Below are 14,422 nucleotides of genomic sequence, written 5' to 3' on the forward strand. Positions count from 1 at the left end.
GGGGGATATAAAGTTTTGTTTTTTATTTAATCTAAAAAAAAAAATACATATATATATTTAAATCTGTTCCTTCCACCCCCCATACACACACACAATCCCTCAAACATATTCACACACACACACACACAGCACACTCACACTAACAACACCCTCGCACACACAGCACCCTCAGACCAACACAGCACCCTCAGACACACAAACACCCTCAGACACTCACACAGCACCCTCAGACACACACACAGCACCCTCAGACATACACACAGCACCCTCAGACACACACAGCACCCTCAGATACACACAGCACCCTCACATACACACAGCACCCTCACACACACAGAGCACAACCCTCACGCACAGCACACACACATATATATATATATATATATATATATATATAATAACCCTCAGTGAGTTAACAGACAAAGAAAATTAGAAACATAGAATGTGACTGTAACGGCACCCCCAGGCATAAAAGGTGTTAACAGCCGTTTAGTAGATCTTCCCTTCCAGAGACACAGGCACAGCTACTGTAGACACCAATCCACCGAACCGGAGAAGCATTTGAATGCCGTAAACAGCTGATCTAGAACCATATGAATGCTGTAAACAGCCGAATAGGAAAAAACATACAAATAGGTCTACACTCCTAGCAGTCAAACTGGAACAGCATACAGTAAATCCCCCCAAGAACTAGACAAAGCTCCGTGTTGAGGGTCAAGCAGTGAACAGACAGAGCTGTGGGTTTATTGTTCTTATATACACATTAGTACCACCCACAGGGTTTTGGAAAACAACCAATAAACACGTACAATACACTCAGACACTCCCAAACAAAATCCCCCCCTCTGCCTGTGATGCAATTACCTTACACAATGGGTAATGTAATTAGCACAAGCAGAGAAATACAGTTTTTCCACATAATTCATAACTTAAAAAGTATGCATCACATTCACATAAAAGCACGGCTTTTCTGCCCAAAACCAGTTCCACAGAGTCTTCTATCCTGGAGAGAATTGGGAAGTAATCCAATTATCTCCAAGAACAGAGGCAAAACTCCATTGAACACATGGCAGCAAAAGACAATAAAATACTTAAAAATATATAACTGTGCAGCCATTGCATAAAACAGGTATATTCAACATATCCCCAGAAAGCTCAGATCTGAGCACACATTATTACTGAATGGCGCTCAGATCACACACATACAGTTCAATTACCATGGAGCCAAAGTCTTTCCCATAGTCTTTCATTATACGAATGGGCTCCATGGCATAGCTATCTGGGGTATCACCGCTCAAACAGGGCAAGCACAGAATGACCCGGATTTCGTGTCTTTGCAGGGGAAAATCAAGCTTTTTAACATGGGGCCATAGTCCAGAGGCAACAGGTGGGCAACCAGGCTCCTCCAATGCAATGTGGCAAGATTGGTCTCGTCACATCTCTCCCCTTTTCCAAACAGACTAACAGGGTATCTGACCTCCTGCTGGTCAGTGCCCTGGGTAGTCCAGCAGCCCACCCACAAAACACAATCAGTAATACAGCCCACCCACAATAACTGGTTACTACACCTGGGTAGAGAAGAACTTTGTCCATGTCCAGGTGCCTCACCACATCTGTGCAGGGGACTGGTAGGTTGACTTAGTGGGTTGCTGAGTGGGCAGAGACCAGCGGTACTCTGTTCGGGTGCCAGCACTACCGTGGAAGTAGCCTGGTTGGATCCTGGTTGTGGGAGGGGGAGGCCGACTGTCTCCCCTTTAGAAACACAGCTCAGCTGCTGGAGACCGACTGTCTCCCCTTTAGATACACAGCTTTGCTGCTGCAGGGGGAGACCGACTGTCTCCCCTTTGGCTAAACAGCCCTGTCGTTGGGGGGCAGGACCGACTGTCCCTACCCCCTGTGCTGTGAGTGCAGAGACCACGGTCCCATCTGCACGGTTGTGGGGCTTACCGTCTCCCCCTGGTATGTTAAGCTGCCGCTGGGGAGAGGGGGTAACAAGCTCCTCTCCCATACATACTTCCAGCCACGGGGAGGGAGACCGACTGTCTCCGCTCCCAATACAGAGTCATGTTGCTGGGGAAAGGAGACTGGGCTCTCTATTCCCTGTAGGACACTCTGCCGCTGGGGAATGGAGACTGTGCTCCCAATTCCCTGTAACACACGCTGCTGCTGGGGGCCAGGACCAACTATCTCTGCCCCCTGTAACTCAGCCTGCCGCTGGGGAATGGAGACTGGGCTCCCAATTCCCTGCTGTATCTCCCGCTGGGGAATGGAGACTGGGCTCACAATTCCCTGCTGTATATTCCGCTGGGGAATGGAGACTGGGCTCACAATTCCCTGCAATTCACTCCGCTGCTGGGGGACAGGTGCAACTATCTCTGTCCCCTGTAACTCAGCCTGCGGCTGGGGAATGGAGACTGGGCTGCCAATTCCCAATAAATTAAACTGCCGCTGGGGAATGGAGACTGGGCTCCCAATTCCCTGCATATCACACTGCCGCTGGGGAATGGAAACTGGGCTCCCAATTCCCAATAAATCACACGGCCGCTGGGGAATGGAGACTGGGCTCCCATTCCCAATAAATCACACGGCCGCTGGGGAATGGAGACTCTGCTCTCCTCTTCCCGTAACTGTACCTGCCGCTGGAGTTCCTCTCAACGTGCCAGCTGGCCCTCTCTCTCTGCCCTGTCTAGCAGAATCCCGAACACTGAGTTCCTCACAAACCGCACAGATCTCTCCAGTGGATCGGATTATATATTATTATATATTATATATATTTATAATATTACTGAATGGCGCTCAGATCACACACATACAGTTCAATTACCATGGAGCCAAAGTCTCTCCCATAGTCTTTCATTATACGAATGGGCTCCATGGCATAGCTATCTGGGGTATCACCGCTCAAACAGGGCAAACACAGAATGACCCGGCTTTCGTGTTTTTGCAGGGGAAAATCAAGCTTTTTAACATGGGGCCATAGTCCAGAGACAACAGGCGGGCAACCAGGCTCATCCAATGCAATGTGGCGAGATTGGTCTCGTCACAGTGACGTCAGATAAGCATACACACTGCACCCCTCACACACACACATGTTGCACCTTTCACACATACACACAGCACACCCAACATAATGTGCCCCTCACACATACAACATGCCCAAACATATATATGTATATATATATATATATATATACTACAGCACTCCTTACACTGCACCACTACACACATTATGCTCCCCTATGCACACACTACATTTCTTGTAAGCAAACACATACTACATTCTCTAAACACATATGCTCTACAACCCCTACACACACTTTGTCATCTATACACACACACACCCTACAGCCTGTTTGCACACACTCGCTACAACCCCTACACACACTACAGCCCATAGCCACAATAAATTACACCACAAACACAAATGAAATTGACCTATTTACACAATACCACACCACAATACGCTCACTTTACACACACGCAATCCCACAAGCAGGCTCCAAACACATGCATAATACGTTTTCCTGGCCCTTTTGTCCTCTGGTATTCCACTTATGGAGACACCAGAGACAAGTTAAAAGCAAACACAGCGTAAGCATGTTATTAAATTTGCTTGTGCTGCGCAGAACAAATGCAGGGTCTTTTTCTCATGCTAGAGCTCTTCGGCGGGGCTCTGCGCATTGAACCAACATGCTCACTTTGAGAAGGGGCGTGCTTGTCATTAGTGATTAAAAAGTGCCCAGGATGAATTTTTTTCCCAGTCAGGCCCTGCATGCATGCATGGGCTCAGTACTGATGTAGCTATAGAATCATCTTATTGGGGCAGGCATGCCTTCTCAATGTAACAGTTTGGCCTGTTAACAATGATAACAATATATCAAGGCTACCCCTACAGGCTATGTTGATAAGTACCTCAGTGAGTCATCATGGGCACTTTGACCAGTCTGTGGCTCTGCATACGCTGCAAACTGTGATGCACTGTCTGTTCTGATACCTATCATGGCCGACATTATGTTTTTTCAGCAATTTTAGCTTCAGTAGCTCTTCTGTGTGACTACATGCGCTAGCCTTCACTCCCCACTTGCATCAATGAGCCTTGGGCGCCGATGACTTTGACGCCTGTTCACCACTTGTCCTTTCTTGCACCACTTTTAGTAGGTACTAACCACTGCATACTTGGAACAGTGCACATTTGGAGATTCTCTGACCCAGTCGTCAAGCCATTAATATTTAACCCTTATCAAGTCACTAAGAACTTTTCACTTGCCCATTTTTTCTGCTTCCAACATATGAAATTCACTTGCTGCCCAATATATCCCATCTCTTGACAGGTGTAATTGTAACAATATATTTTATTCACTTAACTTTTCAGTGTTTTTTAATGTTGTGGCTGACAAGTGTATGTGCATGTTCTATACAGGAGCAGGATTTTTCCTTAAACTGTGAATTGTCTGGAACAGTAAATTTTAGACCAAAGAGTCAGTTATACCTCCCAACATTTCAATTGGACAAATGAAGACATTTTAATTTTAGGGCTGTGAGTGAGTGTATGATGTCCATAGGTGATGCTGTTCTGAGAAATTTTAGGTAACTTACTAATAACAATGTATGCAGCTAAAATATAATTTTAAACAAGAACAGTGTATCTTATTTACACACACTGATTTCTAAATGCATACCATAGTTTAAAGACACTTCATTGTGAGTTTTATTATTGTGGAGCTCAAACTTGAATTCAAACACACTAAGAATACTGGCCTATTGGGATATAACAAAAAAAAAGTGATAGAGGGATTTGTACTGAAAATAGGGACTGTCCCTCATATGTGAGGGCAGTTGGAATGTATGGTTAATGAAAGTTCTTTTGGTTTAAGATTGAGACTGCAAATACATCTGGCAAGGTGAGCTACAGATAACAGATTAATTGTTGTTTTGGAACTGTAAGTCTACCACCAGGCCCCCCACCACTACCTACAATAAGGTCCTTCCAATGACTGTCCCAGTCTGGTACTTCCTTTAGTGCTAGATAGCTGGAGGAAACAGGACCTGTGTGCCTTTCCAAAAGCAACACATAGCAGTGGCTCTGCCATTTCCCAGGTCACTACAGAGAGGTTTGTGTTTTCAGAGAAATGGAGATTTGGGCATTCACCCAGCAGCTACCTCTCCCCTATTAACTCCAAAAGTGCTAGTCTAGCAGAAAATGACCTCCTTGTTATTTCCAGATTGAAAGTTAGGCTAGAGTAGATAAAATGACCATCAGTCATGCTGCAGAGGAAGAGTACTCTGTACTTTAGGTGGGAAGGTGAGTGGTCAGATTTATCTGGCAAAGACAGACTGGAAAACAAATCAATAATATCTATACAGGAAAGGGGTGAGAGCTGCTAATAACAAGTGCAAGGGAGGTCTTGAGAGCCTGTTCCAAACACACACAAGAAAAGGACATGCAAGGACTCTTTGGTATCTGCCCTGTGCCCTTATATATGGGAAGCCTGGATACCACTTTATTTGCACAAGTGAAGGGTTGTTTCCTACAAGCCTCTGTCTGCCAGTGGTTAAGCCTTTGAAATGCTGTTGTTGCAATTTATATTAAGTTTCTTTCCAGAGAAGCTGTTCTAAGCAAACAAGTGTATGTATAATCTGATCATGAATTGTGACATCCTACTGTACACTGGAATGCTCTTTTTTTTTATCTTTTCCAAACAGAAGCTCAGATGCTGTGAGACCTCAGTCAGTTTCAATTAGCTTTTATTGAGCATGTTGTGTGGGGTTTTTTTTTTTTTTTTTGTGTGGGGGTTTTTTTTCATCAGGCTCACCTATTCACTTTTTGACTGACAATTCCTAGTCCAGCAAATGCTAATGAGGTTAAAAAATAATCTACTGAGAAAAACAACTGAACATGATACACAGAATAATACACAGAATACAGCGCTATGGAATTAATAATAATAATAATAATTTAAAATTGAGGCATAAAAATTAAATGTAAAAATTTTTAACTATAAACCTTTCTTGGACAGTGCACAGGTGTTCAGTAGGTCTACTCTGATCCCATAAACCCATGTCCTAAAGGAGTTTCTAAGAATAGTAGTGAGCAGGTTGGACAAAATTGATTTTCCTAACAAGAGAAGATTAATACATACTACATAGCCCAATTGAAAGCTTTGTTTTATCTCAGACAGTTTAATGTTACAGTGTCCCCTACAGGGACGTTATAGGCACCCAGACCACTTTACCTCATTGAAGTGGTGTGGGTGCAGTGTCCCTAACCCCTTAGTCCTGCAGTGTTTACATTGCAGAGTTAAAGGATCACTATAACAAACTCGTTTTCCTGGCACTATAGTGCCCTGAGGGTGCCCTCACCCTCAGGGTCCTACTCCCACTCCCAGGGGGAGGAAGGGGGTTAAACACTCACCTTTCTCCAGCGCCGGGCTCCCTCGGCGCTGGGGACTCTCCTCCTCCTTCGGTCGTCATCGGCTGAATGCGCGGCAAGAACCGCGCGCATTCAGCCAGTCCGTAGGAAAGCATTCTCAATGCTTTCCTATGGACTCTGACGTCTTCTCACTGTGATTTTCACACTGAGAAGCGCAGAAGCGCCTCTAGTGGCTGTGAATGAGACAGCCACTAGAGGCTGGATTAACCCTAAAGTAAACATAGCAGTTTCTCTGAAACTGCTATGTTTACAGCAGGCAGGGTTAATCCTAGATGGACCTGGCATCCAGACCACTTCATTAAGCTGAAGTGGTCTGGGAGCCTATAGTGGTCCTTTAAGTCTGGCACTAGTGGCTGTCTCCTATATAGCCACTGGAGACAGTCAGTTCTTGAATTTCATAAGTCAGAAGCAGTAGAAATGGGCCAGTGAAAAGATCTGATTGACTCTGACTAGGGCTAAATTATAATGGGTAGACAACTGAGTCAGAGCATCCCAAAACAGCAAGTCTTGTGGGGTGTTCCCAGTATGCAGTAGTTAGTATCTACCAAAAGTTGTGCAATGTAGGGCAGCCAGTGAACTAGTGTTTGGGTCATAAGCGCACAAGACTCATCGATGCACGTGGGAAGAGAAGGCTAGCCTGTCTGGTCCAATTACATAAAAGAGCTAATATAGAATGTACCTAGCCCATAGACTAGGCACACATGTGCGTCGCGGGGTTAATTGGGGGACAGATCGCGGCGCGATTAGCGATGCCCGCGAGGGCATTTAGCAACAGCCGTTGCAGTGCCCTCGTGGGTTTTTCAAAAAGGGGTCCGCTCGGACAGTGCTCTGATTGGAGCACTTGTCCGCAAAGGCACTCTAGGGCGGGAAAATTGAAATATATAAGGAGCCTTGAGGTAAGTTTTGGCGCCAGAAGAAAGAAGAAATTACCTTGAAGAAAAGAAGGATTTACCCTCCTGGAGCTGTTTTCCCCGCCCTTCCTCCCTATTCAATTGTCGTGGTCTTTTATTGGGGTTGAGGTCACCTGCCTAATTTAAAGGGGTGGGGACTAGCTGAGTTTATGATCATTTGGTTGAAGTTCTGGCTAATAGGGCGGAACTCTGGTGAGTTATGTTTTAATTCTCTGGGGGTTTTGAAAACCAGAGATGGTTTGTTATAAAGTTAATAAGTGTTGGTTGTATGAATTTTAAAACTAAATAAAAGACCACGGCCTTTTCTGCAACATTTCTGAGTCTGTGTGTTATTTATTATGTATCTTTGTGATTGTTATGTTGTTTATTATTGATGTTCACTATGTATCAGTCTGATTTAACCCCTGCTGAGCACAAGCTCAGATTGCTGAAAAACTTGTCAGAACAGACAGTTCATCGCAGTTTGCTGTGTAGTGGGCTGCGTAGCCGCAGACCAGTCAAAGTATCCATGATGACCCTTGTCCACTGCCAAAAGCACCTCCAGTGGGGACATAAGTGTCAGGATTGGACCAAAGAACAATAAAAGATGGTTGCCTGGTCTGATGAAGCATATTTTATTTTAGATTAGGCTGATAGCTGGGTGCATGTGCTTTATTTGGGGAAGAGATGCACTGTGGGACGACATTGGGCAGGTGGTTTTAATGTTTTGGCTGATCAGTGTATACACATAACACCACACAAAGATATATACTGTCACATACATACACACATACTGCCATAAACATATAAAGACTCCCACAGACAAAGATTTGAGGCTCTGTTTCAGTCATCCTCCTTTTAGGACTGCAGATTACTCTAAGGCTGCTTTCCTTACCTTCCCATGCGGCTTTGTTATGGGCAAATGCAAATATTACAAGTTTTAGAATGAAACTTATTTCTTAAACTGCGTACTTTGTCTTTAAGAGATATTGCAAACTGACAAGGTGTTAGAAATGGAACATATTGTTTTTCATAGATGTTATTTTAAGCAATAACCTCTTACCTATCTTCAGTGCATATTATGTTTACGCCATTTTGTCCCAGACGAATTACAATAACAATAATGCATAAACAAGCTTCAAGGCTATGCTACGACTCTTTCAGTACACAATATACTGTGGTAACCCTAAGTAGATAAAGATTTTCAGACTTTAACCCCTTAACGCCGTTACGGCGTTCTATGTCGTCCCGCATTAAATGGGCTTTAAAGCCGTTGCGGCGGCATAGAACGCCGTAACGGCTTTGAGCCCTGGAGCCGCTGGGATACTTACCTTCCCGGCGCTCTGCTTCGGGAGGACTGCCTCACAGCCCAGGCAGCCCTCTCAAAGAGCGATCACATGGCCCCCTATAGCTGGCTGTGGATCTGCCAGCAAAGGGACTGTCTGAAATGTCAGACAGTCCCCCTGCAGGTGTGAGGTGTAAAACAAATTAATTAAACATGTTAAAATAAAATAAAAGTATTTTTATATATATATATATAATATATATATATTATATATCTAATATATATACACATCTTATATATATGTAACGTGATACGTCATGTATTTTAATGTTAATATAAGTACATATATTAATCTTAAAATACACTTAGAATGACGTTACATATATATAAGATATATATTTTTTATATATAATACACATATATATATATATGTTATATTTATATATATACGTATAATTACAATAGTAAGTAAATACAATAATAAAATAAATAAATAAAATGTATATTTTTTAAATTAAATAAATTATATATACATATGTAATCTCATTCTAACTGTATTTTGTTATTAATACATATATATTGGTAACAAAATACACTGAGAATGACATTCTATCTATCTATATATAAAATACAAATAACTGCAAATATTTATATATAGATATATATGCATAATTACATAAATAACTACATAAGTATATATGTAGAATTTAAATACATATATATGTATATATATATATATATATATATATATATATATATATATATATATATATATATATATATATATATATATATATATATAATTCTACGTGTATGCTTAAGTAATATTTTTTTTTTTTTTTTTAAATTCTTTATTTTTGTAGTACTAAGAATTACAGGCACACCTATAGCGCCACGACAGCAGATATAGGTCGATGGAACAACATAAGATAAACAGTTGTGTGGCAAGCATTAATAGTACATTTTTGTTAAAGAGAGTTTCAGAAAGGTCTATAACTTTTGCTTAAACGTTAGCTTAAACCAGGCTGGTAACCGCTGAGAAGTAGAGTAGACAATCGGGATATTATAGCATGACAAAAAAGCAGAACATAACAGCCTATTGGAGCCTGTCATTGGAGGTAAAAACACAGCAAGGAATTCACACATTTTATGTTGTTAGTTAAGAGTAAAACTTCCATATGGCCTGGCAAGCTGCGACATGCAGTGTGAGCAGGTAGGTAACAGACAGACCTTGCATAAAATTTAATTATAAGTAGAGAGAAGGTGGTCATGCCACTATGCACAGCACAAGATATAACATAACGTATTTAAATCAAGAAATCAAGAAATGCATAGCTAGCTAATAAACATATAATGATAGAATTGAACGTTTGCATGGCATTTAGGGAAGAAGCTCAGTTTTATGAATAGTGTAATGCAAGCTGAATAAAGGCTAAGTACGATTAATGTTGTGGGTCACGTTGAGGTCAGCGAGTAAAGCACAATGCATATATTGGTTATTAAGTATGAGAGAGTTCGCTTAGCTATGCAGGAATAAACTCTGTGGTCACACTGAACAGGGGCTTAGTGTGAGTATGCAGTCTAGTTAAGTTATAAAGCTATTAAAGGTGACGTGTTGACTGCATGGGGATTTAAAGGCACAGGCTTATTTAGGGCATTATTTGTCGCATGTGGATTAAGAACAAAAGCAACGGTTAAGTCAAAGGGCAAAACAAATATTAAACACTTTAGATGAACTGGGCAAATCCAAGTCCCGTACTATAAGTAGGCTGGTAGCTGGATCAAGGGCTGCTGCAATCTGTCAGCCAATGCCTTTGGTGTGCTTTAGTAAATGATCCGTTGTGGAGTTCGACCCGGCATCTCCGCCTGCCCTCCGGCTTGTCAGCTCCAAATGATGACCCTCCATCTGGATCCCCCAGCTTGATGCATGTGTGCGTTTTTGCGGTGGGTGAGTAGATGTTGCATTTTTCTGATGGCGTCGGCTTGGTCTCAGTCGTGTGTTGTAAGTCACCTCAGGGCTTTGGGTCTGGTGCCTGACTCCTCTGCTCTCGCTCATGTATGCAGGTAAGTGGGGTGTTGTATGTCTCGTATTGCGTAATCGCCTTATGTGGGTGCGGGTTCTCCGCCGGCGATGATTTGTTTTCTTCCTGTTCCGAGTGGGACACCTCCTTGTCGGGTTAAAGACGGTGCTTGTAATGACTTGTGGAGTCGGTTTGCCCTGAGGAGGTTTAGGCCTTTTGCTGGTCACGGCCTTGCATGCCTTCTCCGGAGATTGGGCCTGTTGCGCCGCCATCCACGCCTCTAGTCGTCGCCAGAGTTGTTGGAACGCTTTGGCTATGCGTCGTTGCGTGTGGTCTGGTGGGCCTAGTTGGACCGGTTCCGGCCCGCTCAGCCCTGGCCTCCACGAGGAGAACTCGTCCGCCATCTTAGGCCTTACCGGTCGGGTTGATGTGAGGATTGCTTGGTCGCTTAGTGAGTCCATGGGGCTAGCCCAGGGGGACCGGGATAACCCCCACCGGTCCAAAGGGGGGGGTTGCAGGGCTGCAGACTTGCTTGCGGTCGCTGCCAGTTCTGGCCTGGGGGATCGGCCGACTCCCCCAGGTATCTGGCCGCCATTCCCGCTAGGCCGCATGTTCGCACAGCGTGTTTCCAAGGTGCTTAGGCAGAAATAGGGGCACCCTCGGGTGCACAAGTGTTGCGGTAGCAATATACTGTCTGCTCCTCTCTGTTTTATAACCGATTCAAGTAGGATTCATTTGGATTGAGTTCAGATGTGCAGGAGCTGCTAGCAAACACGTCCGGCCATCTTGGCTGTCAGGCCACGCCCCCTTAAGTAATATTTTAACATAATTATGTGATTTAGTTAATTAATTTGATTGACGTGCCTGACAACCCAGACAGCAAGTGAAGAGAATTAAATTCGCATGCGCTATATTTAACCCTGTAACTTTCCAAAACACTATAAAACCTGTACATGGGGGGGGTACTGTTTTACTCAGGAGACTTCGCTGAACACAAATATTAGTGTTTCAAAATGATAAATTGTATTACAACAATGATATATTTAGTAAAAGTGAAGTTTTTTGCATTTTTCACACAAGAACGGCACTTTTACTGACGATATTATTGTTGTAATATGTTTTACTGTTTTAAACACTTATGTTTGTGTTCAGTGAGGTTTCCCAAGTATAACAGTACCCCCTATGTACAGGTTTTATGGGGTTTTGGAAAGTTAGAAATTCAAATATAAGGCTTGCATTTCATTTTTTTCACATTGAAATTTGCCAGATTAGTTATTTTGCATTTGAGACCGTATGGTAGCCCAGGAATGAGAATTACCCCCATGATGGCATACCATTTGAAAAAGTAGACAACCTAAGGTATTGCAAATGGGGTACGTCCAGTCATTTTTAGTAGCCACTCAGTCACAAACACTGGCCAAATATTAGATTTTTTGCTTTTTTCACACAAAAACAAATATGAACGCTAACTTTGGCCAGTGTTTGTGACTAAGTGACTACTATAAAAGACTGGACATACCCAACTTGCAATACCTTGGGTTGTCTACTTTTGCAAATGGTATGCCACCATGGGGGTATATCTCATTCCTGGGCTACCACACGGTCTCAAAGGCAACATAACCAAGCTGGCGAATTTCAATTTGAAAAAACTGAAAAATGGAATGTGCTATATTTGACCCTTTAACTTTCCAAAACACCGTAAAAACTGCTAGTGGGGGGTACTGTTGTACTCGTGAGACTTTTCTGAATCCAATTATGTGTTTTATTTGCAGTTAGAGCCAACGGTATTATGCCATTTTGCAGCTAAAATGTCTACAATTTGTTTTTAAAAAATCTTAATTTCTCACAGTTTATAAAAATTGTATTCATAATAAATTATGTTTTAAATATGAATAGGTCATGAAAAATTAAAGCCCAGTTTCTCCTGAACAAAATGATATATAATAAGTGTGGGTGCACTTAATATGAATTAGGCGAATTACGGTTGAACAGACATATAGCGCAAATGCCAGTTTTTGTTTACATTTTGTTTTGATCGGAACGTGTACTATTGACTCCGTCCTGAAGGGGTTAAGATGCCATCTTAAACTAAGTCAGGAAAAATCCTTTAGTTATGGACTTGTATTTTTGCCAAGTTAAGGGAGGTCCTAAAATGAATAAAGTAAAAGAAGTGTTACTTTTTAATATATGAACTATGGTGACCCTAAAATGAAGACACCTAAGGTATAAATAGGTGTACTTTTAAATGTTAAGACACAGAGGAGAGACTTGGAGACAGACGCTGCTCCATCTTAAAATGACAGAGAGGCTGACATGATGACATGTTCAGAAGGGTATGTTAACCTATTAATGATATTTGCAAGCATTTAGTTTAATCTTATAAACTATGCTATAAATTATTGTAATTGATTTTATATGTCTATATTTATATTTGTATATAATAAATATCTAAAAAGACAAAACTTTATTGCTTCCAAGACAATCCTTATTTTATATTGTATTCTCAATTATTTATATATCTTAAATAGAGGATCTCTTACTCTAACTATATAAATTTATAGCTAAGATATCTGTATGGTTAGCCCTACTAATTTCTATACTTTGGTTTTGTGTCTAATCCAGAATGTGTTGCGGCTGTGGGAGATATGTGTTCTCCCCAACCAGAAAGCATTCACTATTGTTTTGTTTTGTTTTTTTGCTTTAGATATGTGTGATTTTGCTGTCAATGGAATTGTTACAAGTCACCCCATTCCAAACTTAGGCTGTAATATGATGTCACAGCCTTAAAGGAATAATGTAGTTTTAGGAATACAAACATGTATTCCTGACACTATAGGTCAAAATAACCATTTAGGTGACCGGACCCCACTTACCCGCAATAAAAAGGTGATTTTACTCACCTTTTTTTCAATGCGGTGCAGGTCTCCTCACAACTGGTCTTGCCCCCGCTCTGCCCCCTAGGCTGGGGTCAACAAAACGCTGCACTGCACCAATCAGCATCTCCTTATACAGATGCATTGAATCAATGCATCTCTATAAGGGATGTTCAGCGTTTCTATGCACAGGGTGAAGACGCAGAACATCAGTTGTGGCAGCACTGATCCAGGAAGCTCTTCTAGTGGCTGCTACTAGAGGTCTGCCCAGGCAGTAATGTAAACACTGCCATTTGACTGAAAAGGCAGTGTTTAAATTAAAAAGCCTGAAGGGACATGCTACACTCACTATAATAACTACATTAAACTGTAGTTGTTCTGGTGGCTATAGTGTCCCTTTAAACACTTCAGCGAAAAAGCTCATCTGTATTCATACCTCCCAAGTGTCTCTATTTAGTAGGGACATTCCCTATTTTGGGCCTAAATCTCTATGCCCTTTTTTCTATCCTAAGGTCCCTAATGTGTTTTCTAGGAGCTCCATATTGTTTATGTGTCTGAGTGTATAATAGAACTCCACACAGAGCCGATACAAAGATCTCTGGCTACACAGGCAAAGATGCATTTTGCCTCTCCCTACCCCCACCAAATGTATATTGACCTGTGTGTCTCATAACCCCTCTTTGGAATGTTTTTAGTGTTTATTATCCCCACTTTGTGTTATACATCCAGCTTTAGTGTTTTTATTCCTAATTTTGCCACTTCGTGTGTCTTACACTCCTTGTGTGTCTCTTACATTCCTCCTGCCCCTTTGTGTGTCTCTTCTTTTTTCAGTGCCATGTGTGTCTCTTTCTTTCCCCAACTCATTTGTGTGTCTTTCCCCTCCAGATCCTCTGTGTGTATCTTTTTCCCCCAAGCCCCTTGAT

The sequence above is a fragment of the Pelobates fuscus genome, chromosome 1 (genome assembly GCF_036172605.1).
Source record: "Pelobates fuscus isolate aPelFus1 chromosome 1, aPelFus1.pri, whole genome shotgun sequence".
NCBI classification, from domain to species: domain Eukaryota; kingdom Metazoa; phylum Chordata; class Amphibia; order Anura; family Pelobatidae; genus Pelobates; species Pelobates fuscus.